At 36.4% G+C, this 14,807-nt stretch overlaps 1 protein-coding gene across 50 annotated transcripts in view; it reads right to left on the reverse strand.

Annotated features, from left to right (window-relative positions):
* The window catches only part of LOC18440529 (uncharacterized), a 56,135-nt gene that overhangs the window by 3,997 nt on the left and 37,331 nt on the right, over positions 1-14,807 (reverse strand). For 7 of the 50 annotated variants that reach the window (XR_016044410.1, XR_016044429.1, XR_016044420.1 and 4 more), the window contains 3 exons: positions 8,580-8,673; positions 4,796-4,868; positions 1,254-1,438 (listed from right to left, as the gene is read on the reverse strand). The gene's annotated coding sequence lies outside the window, so the exon portion shown is untranslated. Of the gene's footprint in view, positions 1-61; positions 1,439-4,795; positions 4,869-5,058; positions 5,142-8,251; positions 8,370-8,579; positions 8,674-14,807 lie in introns of those variants that run through there. The other 43 variants (XR_016044424.1, XR_016044411.1, XM_088851785.1 and 40 more) reach the window with 23 other exon arrangements.

Raw genomic sequence — 14,807 nt, forward strand, 5'->3', positions numbered from 1 at the left:
TTTTGCTAATCAATAACGAACCTAAAAGCTAGGTTTTGGGCATGGCTGGGGAGATCCATACCTCGCTGGCAATGGCAGGGGAAGATCACTTGGCCAAAGCTGCTCATAGAAAGATGTTCTGCCAAAAAGAACCTTGATTTAGCTGGCTCCTACACCATCTTGTCCCTGCCATGGTGAGGAAGGAAATTTGGATTTAGGGGTTAAAACAGGATTATCAGGTCTCGGATTTCATCATTGGACAGTTCCATTCTAAACCTCGGATCAAACAACATGCCTAAAGAGAACTTTGTTTGCATCGGAGACTTGGTCAGCTGCCACTGGGAAGTAAATACATTTAGTAAGAATATAATGGTTTCCCTCAGCTCACAGATGCAACTCATCTTGGAACAGTAGAAACTATAATATTCATCTTGAAAAGTTTAGGCAGTATGCTATGATACAACTTGCATCCATTCAAAGCACAAAAGAACTCATCAAGTAACAACATACCTGATTGTCTCTGTGAAATGATGGAATATCATATACAAAGGCGAAAGAATTTATTTTGCACTGACCTCCAACTGCTGAGGCATAGCTCCCTTTCAAGATGTGGGTTCATGAACTATTGCAATCATCCATAATCCATTAGCTATGGACCCTTCCTTTCATAGGAATCTGTTGAAATGCTTCACCATCAAGTTAAGAGGAATGTCGAGTTTTTATACTATAACCAGGTCAGTAATGGCAGAATGCTTTTTCCATGGGTTGCATTGGTCCACCCTCAGAGTGCTCTTGCACGATGAAAGTTCATTAAACAATTGTGTTGTAATAGTGCTAGAGGGCCCAGTGCTCAGGGGACCTTGCGGGGGCCTTGAGTTCCATACATAATCACTATTAAACTAATGAAGGCTATCTTTAATGGGAGCTCATTTGGTTTTCTAACACATTTAACATGATAAGCAGACAATATTTAACATTACATGTATAGATGTATTTATTGAATACTGTCAATTTACATCCCCCTTGCGCATCTAATGTCTAACTTAACTATTGCAGTTGATGATTTGGACTTGAATAATGTGTAGACTTTAGGGGGTATTTCTTACCTTGCAATTGAGAAACATTTATGTGGTCCTACCATAGGTTGGCAAATTCAGTTTGTCACCCAATAATTAACTAGGAAATGCATGTGAAGATAACTTTGTCAGTATTATTGGCTTCGGTAATTCACGGCATTCTTTATTTCATATTAAAATTGTGCTTGCAGACTTTACCTTACGGTGCTGCCACACTCAGCAACATAATAGACATGAGACAATTGCAGCCTGAGAGGTGTTGCCTTTGCAACATGCTGTCATCATCTTTGCCAATGGAAATCTTACATGAGTAATCCCCTATTCTTCAGTATACAAATACCTTTGATCCTTTACAATCTGGTTCTTGTATCTGTTGTAGATATCTTGTGAAAGATACACAGATAGAGAATTAGCATTCTATGAAATCATAGGATCATTGCTCACATAAGCATATGCATGGACATGTAATACGGAAATATTTGAATGTTCATTTAGAGCACTATTAAATTATACATAATTTATTGTGCACAGTTCACAGTTAATGTGAAATGTGTATAGTTCATAGTTCAAGTGAAATGAACCAAAATTTTAAGTTCCCTGTAGGAATGAATTGCTTCTTTTCATGGCTGGTTTCTCCTTCTTCTTTTTATTATTTTTTTTAAAAAAAGATTCATTTATTTCTTGCATTATTTTGTGAAGATATTTCATTTAGGAACCCTGTTCTTTTCAGCAATTGGCTGGAATATATAAGAAAAAGGATATCTGGTTTGGGAGTCAATCTTCGTCCAGCGGCTAGCTGTGCCCATTTGCTTTAAGGGAAAATTAGTGACCATCAAATAAGAATCATAACCAGTTTTTGGAAGAACCTTCTTCAAAGTGTTACTTTCTTCATTGTTCTGATATAGATGTAGGATTTCTATACAATATGGGGATATCCAAAGAAGGTTTCCATACAACTACATGGTTCACCAGCTGGGCAGTAGATGTAGACCGCCAATTTGATTTCTCAGAAGCAATTGATCAGAGCTTACTTGTAAAAATATAGTAATTTATTACTCTTTCTTTGTGAAAATGAGTTTAAATTTCCAATTTGCAGCATTATATTATCGAAAAACTCTTGGTTGCCACTTGTAGTTTTAGAAAATTACTAGGTGCCCTGCTTGTTTAGGAGGTTTGAAACAGCAAAATATCCTGTAAGAGCATAGTTCTTGATTTGAAACTAGTTGTTGCATGGTTTTTGAAATACAGCAGCCACAATTTCCTGTTAGAGCAGGATACCTAATACTAGCACTGCTACACTTCTAGATTTTCTATCTTGTTTTCCATAATTCAAATAATGGCACTTGACTAACATGTTAACTGTGGATTCTGAAGAACATCATTGCAAGGGTGTTGCTTCTCTCTATTTCATGAAGCAGCTATAGTTCTTACTTTAAGCAATGAGATCTTCACAAAACCATTTGTAAGATGCCCAAGATAGTTCTATGCTTTCTTCCAAATAAATTACTTTCCCTCAACAAATATTTCTGTTTCTTGAAAAAGATCAATGTGCTCTTCCATTTGTTTTAAGAAATAAGAAAGCTCCATCATCTATGTTACAAGGATATGGGTATGAGTGTCAGTGTCATACACCAATATACATGTCAGAAATGCAACTTAGCCCCTTCTAGATACAACACATTCATAGATATATTCGACGGGTCGGGAGGTGCGATTTTAAGCAATTAAAGTATCTTAGTTTCTATAGTGTTAGACATGTGTGTCACATTCTTAGTGTCTACATGAGCCCAGAACCTTGGACGCTCATCCAAGTCTTGTAACCCATCATTTATTTAGAATGTTGGTGTTTACATTATTCTTGATAACAATTCATATATCTTTTCTTCAGTTCTTTGTTTATTTTGGCAGTGATGATGACGAACAACAAGGAGTTGAAAGATTGTGACAAATATGAAACCTGTAGAGAGAGAGCAAAGTTAGGGTTCATATGTAAAGATATCATGGATATTGGGAGGCTTATGTGGACTAAAATATGCCCCTTATTAACATATTGCTTGAGAATCACTTACTTGTTGCAAAGCCTACTAAACACTCTACACGTTCGGGCCTTCCCTAAATGTTTATTTAACTTCAGTTGCATTTGTAGTTAGTTAACAATTAAATTTTCATTTGGATGATGAAAGTGCAAAATATATCCATGGAAGGTATTTTTTATTCGAATTATATCCACCTTTTAGCTTCTCATGCAAGGGTGTCCTCTCTCTCTCTCTCTCATACACGCACATTCACAGATTTGGCTTAGCAATGTGGTTAGTTATTTTTGGGTAGGAATGCGATATCCTAAGTCCTAGTTTCATTTATCTTTTATCTTATATCAAATATCCCAGGTTTCAATCTTTTCTTTTCACATTTTTCCCCCATTATTTCAAATCACATGCTTTCAAAGTATTGTTTTTATATTTATATACATTTGGAATACTTTTTATAAAAAACAAACGTAGACTGTCCAACATTTTAGGAACAGATCTGAAGCGGACACTTGTTATAGTGTGGGTAGCCATGTTTTTCTTATTATTCTTTCATATATAATTTGGAATTCTACTAAGAGCCTACAAAAACCCGATGTTAAATTACCAAATCAATAGAAGGATTCAAAAACAAATCTAAAGACCACATCAAATTCCGAAATGATAAATCAACAAAAAAAGCATAAGTGTTATACTTTAAAAAAAAAAAAAAATGTAGAGCAAACAAGATTGTGAACAATATCCAAGTCTTGCTTCACTACAGTTAATTGCTTACACAAAACAATAGAGCAAGCAAGATTATAAACAATGTATATTTTCTTATCAGTAAGTTATAACACCATCCTAGAGGCCAAAGAAAAAACTAGAATCATAAAACACAAAAAGTATTATTGAAAAACAAGCTCAGGTTAGAAAAGAGAACTAAATAGCCTAAAGTTTTGCCAAAGCTGGCAAATCTCCAAGTATACATTAATACAAATTGGTGAATATTTGTTACCAACATATATGCTAGTTGACAACAACTAGATATAATCATTGACCAACTCATTTGGTTCTATCAAAATATGCATATGAGGATTTTGATGAATTACAGAGAAATTAATAATTGGATTGGTTTTAGTCATTCATTTTTATCAAATGATTAATAAGGCCATTGCAAGCGTTTCAAAAGCTCCCCAACCACAACCTAACCTTTCCTCCCACCCAACCTGTAACATTCCCCAACCTTACCATCCACAACCTAGCCTTTTGGTTCGCTACCCTTGCAGTGTCACTGTCCTTTCCTCCGCCACCACCAAAAAGAAAAGAGCATCTTTCTATTCCCACAGACAGTCCGTCCATACATTTTAGACCTCACCAAATGAATGTCAAATCATGGTAATCCAAGCAAGCAATACCTAGCTCCATGACCAGGCTTGAAATTTCTCAAGCAACCATGCAGTCAACTCCACTATCACTACCTACCCTCCTCTTTATTCTTGACCACAGCCCCTTCCTCCCATTCCCTAATTCAGAAGACCATTGTTCCCCACGTAAATTAGAGTTCGAGAGAGAAATATGATTAACATGATATAAAACAATATTATGGAATGTGCGTTACCAGGGTTTAATTAACTTGAAATCAATCTGGTCATGTGTTTCACAATCAGTATTGAGATTGCCCATTAGAAATATTAAGTCACATCATAGGGCAGAAAAAGTGACATAACTGACCTGGAATGGATTAATGGTAGCTTGAAGAATAGGGAGGCTGTTTAGGGTCTTCTACTACATAGTTGCACCTCTCCTGAAAGGATTGCGGGTTTGAATATCAAACCTCAATTCTGATACAAGTTCAATAAAATTGAGCTCTAAATAGAAATGAATTTCACAAAGTAATGCAAGTGATAACTAAATTTGAACAGAAAGTACAATCCCTACAAAAAGGCATTTTAGACAAAAATGAGATACAATATCTTCTCCAGTTCAATAATTACCTCTTGAATGAGAATTCAGGCACTTGTGGAGCTTTTAGATTCCAATCCCAACAAAAATTTCACCAACTTTATCAATGTGATTACTACAATAAAAAGTTCGTAGGCCTCAACATCAATGCTTGATTAAGCTAGTTAAGAGTTATTATGGAATTATTTATTTTATCAAGGGCAAAAAAGTTATCACAAATTTTGTTTTAATCAGGACTTCTTTTTTTCAATTAGAATTAGGATTCCTTGGAATTTAAGTAGATCTTTTATTATAAATAGTGGTCGTATCAGGGTTTTGCTTTCAGACTTAGATACATTTTGTTCAAAATCTTGGTTTCACCATAGAGCTAGAAGCTTGGATTGTAAGCTTCCTATTATTTCAATCAATTCGATCTTTGATTTCTCTATTCCTCTTTTTTCTTTCCACCATACCATCTGGTATTGGAGCAGGCCCGTTGCCAAAGAGCATGAGCATTTGCTGCAAGTTTGCTCGATGATAGTTAGAGAGGTCAAGTTCATGGATGTGGTGGTGACAAAGTTATAAGTGAGGAAATAAAATGATCTAATGAGAATTGAGCAAGTGGTGTACGAGGGATGTAAAAAAGTCAAATCAAAGGAGATTTGAGGATCTGGTGGATGAGGTGAAGCCAACCTGCTCTGAATGATGTTTGGTCGTTCATGACAAAGGCGGATCTATATCCTATTGCAGTTATAATTCACCTCATAACCAAAGGAGAGGTAACCTCGTTGTGTGAGCATAATTTTTTTTGTGGTCTTAAATAGACATACCATAGAGAAACCCTTATCTCATCAAATTATCACTGCACTTAGCAACTTGCGGCTGAATTGAGGCAATTTCAACGAGTGTAAATGGCTGAATCGAGCATATCACAATTACTCCATCAAACATACAACGACCATGTCCTTGAGTTGTTCTCATAACAGTTTACGTACTCGTCGGTACAGCGGTGCAAAACCAATCCCCAGAAAGGAGAGATTCGAGACCGATTCAATAACGACAACCCGTCGATCATGCCGGTCGATCAACAAGAGGAAAACATCCTAGATCACCATCAAGAAAGGGAAAGGAACAAGGGGCCTTTCCAGCCCTAACCACGTCAGTACTCGAAGTAGGGCTGCACCTCTACACAATGTAGGGGCCTTCTGTACTACACCAAAGTAGGAGGGAATGTTTTTCAATTCCATAAATCAAAATAACATCAATAACAACGTCTGTACAGTACATTTAAACCCAATTGTGGACCCATGATATTAACCAAAATACCTCTAACAGAATAGTACAACGACCAACCTACCCTTATACCCTATTCCCCATACAATTAAATCAACATACGTGAAACCTAGTTCCCATTTTGCAAGTCCCCATTTATTTAACCAAATTCTCATGCAAAATAATAAATACCATAGATAACCCAAAAAAGATTTAATCATGGGCCACCCTTTCATTAAATTGAGATATAATGCCAGTTTTCCTTATGAAAATAGTATCCCCCATATAAATAAAGTTCATAACAGAACTCTCTAATTCAAGCGAATGTGATAAATATCCAATAATTTTAATAGTTGGTTGCACATTTATGCCCACGAAGGGCGAATTTTATTGTAAGCGCCGGTAGAAATGAAATTGACATGAATGAAAATCATCTACGTAGTTATAAACAAAGGAAAGAAGAATTGATCCTCAACTAGGAAAAATGAAAAGGCATAAATCCAAGCCAGTTGAAATGCATGAAAATCATCTACTCAGTCACAAACAAAAGATAGAACAATTGGTCATCAACCAAGAAAATGAAAAGGCAATAAATCCAAGTTAATTTTAAAAACAAGTACTATGTGCTAAACCTCTTGAATTTGTGCATTTGTCTGTTGCAAGGCCTTTGGCATTTTGATGAGTGTTACTATTAGGGAAGTTTTGAAAAAAAATAAATATACAATATATTTTTCTTAGATACTAATTAACTTGAAAATGCGTGTGCACCTCTATACTCATATCATCAATTCAAGACAACTAAATTCGATATGTATAAAATCCAAAGGATAATTCTGATTCAAATTAAATCTCCCAAAAGATGACCAAAGTAAACTAAAATTTCTAACTTACCGCACTCGACTTTAGTTCCGAACCAGCAAATGTATTGCACCCATCACTTTTTCTTTTCCCTAAAATCTCTCCATTTTACATTCAGAGGGCTCGTCCTTTCAATTTGTCTCTTTCCTCCCTCTATCTCTCTCTCTCTCTCTCTCTTTTTCTCTCTCTTTCTCTCTTATCTCTAAATATAATTAAAGTCCTATGGAAATCGGCTTCAACCTAAGTCTCACCTACTCTCTTCTATATTCTCTCTCTTAGACATTGATTCTATCTCCCCTTATTTAAACCTCACTCCAAAAGAAGAACCTCTCATCTCACAGGCTTATCGATGCTATTACCAAGCTTCTCTCTCTAAAGATAGCATTTTTTTTGACAAACTCCTATGAAAATATAGTTATACATAAACTCTCTCCCATTCTACAATTGCCCTTACCCAAATACTCTCTCTCTCTCTCTACACACGCATTCACATGCACACACAAAGTCCAACAAAAACAGTGGTAAGATGGGGGTAACTGCATATGAGCCATCAGTTTTATAAAGTTCGATACTACCACTGTGATCTAGAAAATTTGGAATCCATCAATAGTTTCTAAAGAACTAGCAGAACTATGACCAGTTCTCAATAACTTGTGAAATACATTTTTCGAAAGGTAAATGCAGTGGCAGATGAGTTGGCTAACTCGGAATTGGATACATCCAGGAATAAGTCACAGCTATATGGAACCACGGTTCGTAGTCCATTTTTCTCCATGAAGAAACATTCCCTATAGTCAAGTATCTTTATTAAAAAAAAAAAAAAAACCAGTAATGGCAAAGGCTTGTCGATTATAAAAGGTACAATCCCTGAAAGTTCATAGATATGTTGCCAGTCTAGAAACTTAACAAACTACTCTGAAATTGATAGATACGACCGTTATGTTTCCAAACAAGGAAGAATAAAGGTTCCATCTCCCATCTCAGAAAATAACATATCCTCTTAATATCAGTGAGCCCTATATTTGCACAAGTTCCCATGTTGATGTTCCATTTCTCATTGCATGCAAGAAAAGAATTTAGAAAAAGAGAATATATCCTAAGGTAAATATGCATTACTGAGAAAAGCTTCATGCATCTTCTAGCTTTATGTTTCATCTTCTTCCAAAAGGCTTGAGTATTTTCACTTTAGACTCCCTTGTTTAAGATGATAAGCCTTTTAACACATATTGATGACCTGCAGCAAGCCACACGCATGAGCATGTACATAACCCTACATATCCCATGGCAACAAATGTTCATAACTTCACATGGTTTGGTCCAGCAATACCATGGTTAGTGCATTATAATATTGTGAAGCATACAAAGTATCCATTCAGTTTAAACACTAAACATTAACTACAGCTCATCTTCATTTCACAAGGAAAACAAGGAGACGAGAACTGACCCCAATCCTCCATCTTCACCATAAAATTTGATGCATTATTTCATGAACCAAAAGTTTCAAAATCACTTGAGCTGCTGCACAACAAGGTGAGGTCCTGCAAGCCCAGTGAGATATGAAAAGCCATTAGTTAATATTAATGAAAAGTTCGAGTTATACTTGTGTCAATTTGAAGCAATCATTCCAAGAGCATTAACAAGATATTTGGTCATGATTTATAGTTCCGTCTTTTTTTTCCCTTTCTGATCTGTTTTTTAAATGAGTAAAGTGTGTGTTTTCTTCATGTTTGAAGTATCAAAGAATCATGCACAAAAAGTAGCTGCACCAAATCTACGACATAATGCCCAAAAAGTAGACGAACATTCTGACACTAAAAGTGATCAAATGAAGGCTCCCTCCCCATTAGATGCTCGCATCAGTATTCCACTAATTGCATTTTCAACAGAAAGAAGGCATTTAGCAGTTTCCATTAAAATATAGGAAAAGAAAAGAAATCCAATATTCCAAGTATAAGAAGCACAAAAAAACCAAGATACAAAATATAAAGTATTACAAAAGTTCTATTAGGGCAAAGGTCAAACATGTAAATGTAATATGAAGAATATTGTAATTCGTATGGCATGAGTGCATCGGAAGCCCAATAAATCGCTTTTAAAAGCCTTGCCACTTGGTTTTTTTATTTCTGCTTTCATATATTCATATGTTTTTAGGTACTCATACTTTTGCACTCCTGGGAGTGTGGTTCTAATTGAGTGAAAGCAACAATTAGAGTAATAGGTGCCACATCCATGGGTGAAAGATGTTGTGTGAGGAAGGCTCTATGGATAAAAGAGGCCATGTGATATGCGCTACTTGGAAGAAAAAGATCATCATGGAAGGTGTACTCTAATTGGATGAAAAAGGCCATTAGAGTAGGGCTTTACTTGGATGAAACAAGCTACTAGAGCTGGTTGGAGCTGATTCTATCTAGGACATTGGGGCCACCATCACTCTCGCGTCTCTTCTTGGCATGTGAAAAGGCATTGACTTGTAAGATCCAGGGTGGCGGATGTGTATGGTCCTTGTAATACGCACAGCCGAAGAGGATCCAAGGTGGTGGATGCTGAGCCAGGAGGAAACCAAGACTCTTTTGAGCAAAGCGGGACAAGAGGAAACCAAGACCCTATTGTGCAATGAGATGGTGGCTTGTAAAGGCGAGTGCCTAAAAGCCTCTTCATGGAAGTCAATTTGGTTAGAGTTGTAGCGGCCTACATAGCTGAAAATATGATGGATGCCTTGCCTGACAAATATGAGATTAACTCTACGACCCAAGTTCAACTTCGACTAGAAAAGTACAATTCTTGAAGGGTGAAAGAAATAGACTTGGTTACCGAGAATGTTAATAAAAATGAATGTCCTCGTAAAAGACACATACAATCCCAGACCACATACCAGCCTCTATGGTCCTAAACAGTGTAACCCCATCATGGGAGCACACTTTGTTGGACATTAGTGGACTTATTGGCTTCACACCCTTTGTGTAGCATTTCCTCCAAATATGCTAAAACCTTCACTTGCCCTTCTAGTGCTAGAAAACCCTTTGATCAACCTATTTTAAGTGAAAAACCTTCGTAACACACGCTTTGCCGAGCATATCATCCCATAATGTCCCTGCCTCTCACAACTCCCCATTCTATTATATGTCAATGTACTCGAATAAAACCCTTTCTCAAACTCATCAAAAAGCTTTCTCGCCGCTCTAAGTTTACCACCTTTACAAAGCCAATATATGAGTGTACTATATATAGCATTATCGGGATGCAGTTCCTCTTTAAGAGCTTCTTCCATAGCATACAAGCCTCATCAACCTTGCCTTCTTGACATATAAGATAAAAAAATTTGAAACACAGGGTTGGACATGGTAAAAACTTCTTCTCAAGCATTTCATTCAAAAGGCTTAAAGCCTCGCTAGGTCGCCCCTCTTTATGGTAAGATTTAATAACTACACCATACGTGACATCATTTGGAAGAACTCAATGGCCCTCCATGTCACTATGAGCTTAACAACCTCCATTAATTTCCCTAAACCATCAATTATGACTGTGTAAGTTGAACAGTCAGGGACCCAAACTCTGCTTATAATCTCATTCAAAAATCCTTTTTACTCCACAAAATCCACTCATAACTGTAAGTCACAGCTTATAGAGTTACAGTAATTGGAAAAAAAAAAACCCAAGCTTGGCATCTCCTCCAAAACCTAGAAAGCTGATTTCAAATCATTCATTTAACACAAGGCCTTAATTAGGACATTGCAAGTAAAAACAATTGGAAATATCCCAAATTTCCTGCAATTCCTATACAATACATATGATTAACCAAATCATGCCTTTTTGTCTGAATCATTGCATTCAAAAGAGTATTAAAAGATCTGAATCATTGCATTCAAAAGAGTATTAAAAGACCTGACTTGTTTATCCTAAACTCATTCATCCTGAAAAAGGACTGAAGGGCCAACTTGGGCTGGTTTGCAAAGCCATAGTTTGGAATAATATCTATGAATGCTATTTCACTGAAATTCTGGAATCCTTAAGCTCTTTGAGTATAATTTCCATGGAATTCAAATCCCTATCCATGGATTATGAAAGAAATTGGGGTGATATTTCGCAGCATGGTCAAAGAATTGTAAAGCTAGGTCTACATTTTGTTGTTGATTGATCATGTTTATGAGCCTCTTGGGTGAGAGTTTTAGACGCCAATGGGTGAGGGGTGAGAGGTGAGAGTATGGGGAATGACAACATAAATGACGCTGCAGTGACAAAGTTTTGTGTTGTGGTGGTACTTGTGCGTATCGGCAAAAAGTGTTTTTTTTTTGAGAAAGGTTAACATTGTATTACAGGGTAAGAAGTGGACTAGAAAAATACAGTCAGTGTATCATATACAAGAAGGGCTTATAAGACTGCCCAATGTTTCTGATTACTACGGAGGATCCGGATGATGTGCACTAATTGATTGTAGGAAAGAGCAGTAGGTCCTTGTGACTGAAATTGAAAGCTTCGGGTATTGTGTGTCTACCTTCTGGATGGTTTTTTTTTGGCTCAACATTGTCTCATTACATGTCAGATTGGTCACTGAACAATTTGTTGAAAATTTGCTTTTTAGTACCACGAAAAAAGGTATCGTCTTTCGGTTGATAAATTTCAATTGGAAATGCAATTTCATGTGTAGTCTTGAAAAAGATAAAAGAAGTTAGTAAAACTTGGTCCCCATGATCGGAATAGGTACATAGAATATGATACCATAATAGGGAATCTTTTATGAAAATGAAAGCATTTAGATGTGTGCTGAAAATTCTGTGGAAAACTCTAATGAATACTTCAAATGTTTTACCCCGAGAAATGCATGAAAAATCATGGGGTGCATGTGCAAAATGCTTGGCAAGCTTGGGGGAGATATTGGAGATATATAGGTAAGTGTGGAAATGCTTGGTAGTGCCAAGAGGTGACATAAAGGTGATGCATTCCCCTTAATTTTGTGTGGCAGAATCATGCTGGTTTCTGAAACCTTTATTGTGGGGAGTTGAGTTCCTTCATATTATCAAGTTTTTTGTCATTTTCACTTGATAAGCAATCATCCATCTTGGTATCATTTTTACTTGTTGCAGTAGGTAAAACAAAGAAACCAGAACAGTGTCTCCTACTCTTCTGGGAAATTGGTTGGAATTTTCAAACAAGTGGTTACATTGTTAGCTAACAACTATAAACTTGTTACCATGTTGTATATGAAGATTGCCTTTGACTTCTTCCTATTGTGATGCTATGTTTTTATACTATCCCATATTTGCTATTGAATATTTATAAAGCTTGAAATGTTTTGTTACAGTTTACACCACACCTGCAGCATCCCTAACCTTACCATCCGCAACCTAGCCTTTTGGTTCACTGCCCTTGCAGCCTAACAGTCCCTTCCTCTTCCAACAACTTCCACCACCAAAAAGAAAAAAACATCTTTCCATTCCCACAGATCATCCGTCCGCCTATTTCAGACCTCCCTGAAAGAATGTCAAATCATGGTGATCCAAGCAAGCAGTACCTCACTCCCTAACCAGGCTTGAAAGTTCTCAAGCAACCAAGCAGTCAACTCAACTATCACTACCTACCCTCCTCTTTAAAATTGACCACAACCTCTTCATCCCATTTCCTAAATCAGAAGACATTATGTTCCCCACGTAAATTAGAGTTCGAGATCGAAATATGATTAACATGCTATGAGACAATATTATGGAATTTGCATTATTAGGGTTTAATTAACTTGAAATCAATCTGGTCATGTATGTCACAATCCGTATTGAGATTGCCCATTAGAAACATTGATCACATCATAGAACATAAAACTGGAATGGTTTGATAGTAGCTTGAAGAATAGTGAGGCTGTTAGGGTCTTCCACTGCATAGTTGCACGTCTACCAAAACGTTTGCTAGTTTGAAGAGCAGACCTCAATTCAAGTACAAGTTCGGGAGCTCCAAACATAAATGAATTTCTCAAAAAATGCACGAGATAACTAAATTTGAAGAAACTACAATCCCTAGAAAAGGGCATCTCAAACAAAAATAAGACACATCTTGTCCAGTTCAACTTGCATGAATGCTGAAACAATTTGGACCTAATTACTGTGTTCCTCTGTTTTGGAGAGCCAGCAGAATTTTCATGTCACATGAGTTTTATTTGATGGTACAAAGGCAGCTAAGTGCTAACAATGATTTGGAAGGTGACTCAAGAAAAGATTAATCTTAATCTGAGACTACGTTTACGCGCATGTTAATTCTTATTAGTGAAGTGAGGGACCCAATTCAAATATGCATTTTGTTGAATGTTGAAACATGCCTCAACAAATATTCCTATGTGATGAATCACGATGAAACATAAGATGGAAGACAAATTCAAAAGCTATAAAAAGAACTACAAATAATAAAAATTGTCAAAAGCAAATAAGAAAATTTAACATCAAAAAGAAAATACATGCATCCCATATAGGAATATGGTTGTTCAATTTCTAGACACATGTCAAAACTTATGGGGGAAAAAATGTCAAACCATAGGTGTCCATGTCTAAAATTTCACGATGTGAACAGGAAAATGCCTATATGTTTGACACCAAAAAATGACACATGCTTGGTGAGGATCATCAGATTGTCTACTGGTATGTCAGAAGCAACAACACATTAATTGGTTACAGTGGTAGCGCCACACACCACGACATGTCTAAAATAAACTGCCTCCAGATCCAATGATCGAATGGGCCGAATAAGAAATTCAATATTTATCAAGATAGATTTGGGAAGAGGAAATAAGAATTCCAACTAAAATAAAAGCTATTCTGCATCTTACCAATTGCTCATCAGTGTATGAATAAATCTAACAAGCAGGTCATAAATGACCAAAACAAAATTCAAGTCTACAAACAGCCTCATATGATGTTGGTTATTTCTTAATGTGCACCTAAAATGAAATAGAATGCACATAGCTACATACCATCTTAAACATACTTATGTACTCACTATTCACAAAGTTCCCTCTGGAAATACAAGAGTGGACCGTTATCAAGGCCTTCAATATGTTCTTTCATTCCATGATAATAAAACTCACTAATCCAAGGTTGCCACAACACAATAATGACATCATAAGAAGCTCCATCAAATAACAATATCCTCACTTCTTTACTACGATTTCATGACCCCTGGCTAGGGTTGATTGAACTTTTAGTGAGAAATCAATTTTTTATGACTTTGGTACATACCAAGATTGGCTCTATAAAACTACTTGGCCTAGCACAGAACTGAAGTTTGTCAAAGTGGTTTGTGAATTTAATATACAATTTGTGGGATGCCCATCAGATTGGGTATATATGGCCCATGTTCAGCCATGCTATGGCCACGCTATGCTCTTTTGTACTTTGTTGTGATTGAACCATGAAAAAAAGTTTCAATAGGGTTTAGGCCAAATGCAATGCTCTTTAATAATGCCAAAATCGATCCATCCTCCTGTGCTATAGACTTGCTAGCCTTTAGTGACCTGACATTGTGACTGCTAATAAGTAACATTATTTCTCTTGCTAATGCTCATTCTTTTGTTTCAATTTTCTATGTTTGGAGTGACTAAATATTATCATCTTCTCATTTTGACTGTTTTTAGTACGTATTCCAAGCATTACGGCACAGCAGGGAGGGATTGGAGGAATCCCGGAACATGGGCACA

The sequence above is a fragment of the Amborella trichopoda genome, chromosome 1 (genome assembly GCF_054954075.1).
Source record: "Amborella trichopoda isolate Santa Cruz 75 chromosome 1, AtrichopodaSantaCruz75HAP2 v2.0, whole genome shotgun sequence".
Taxonomy (NCBI): Eukaryota; Viridiplantae; Streptophyta; class Magnoliopsida; order Amborellales; family Amborellaceae; genus Amborella; species Amborella trichopoda.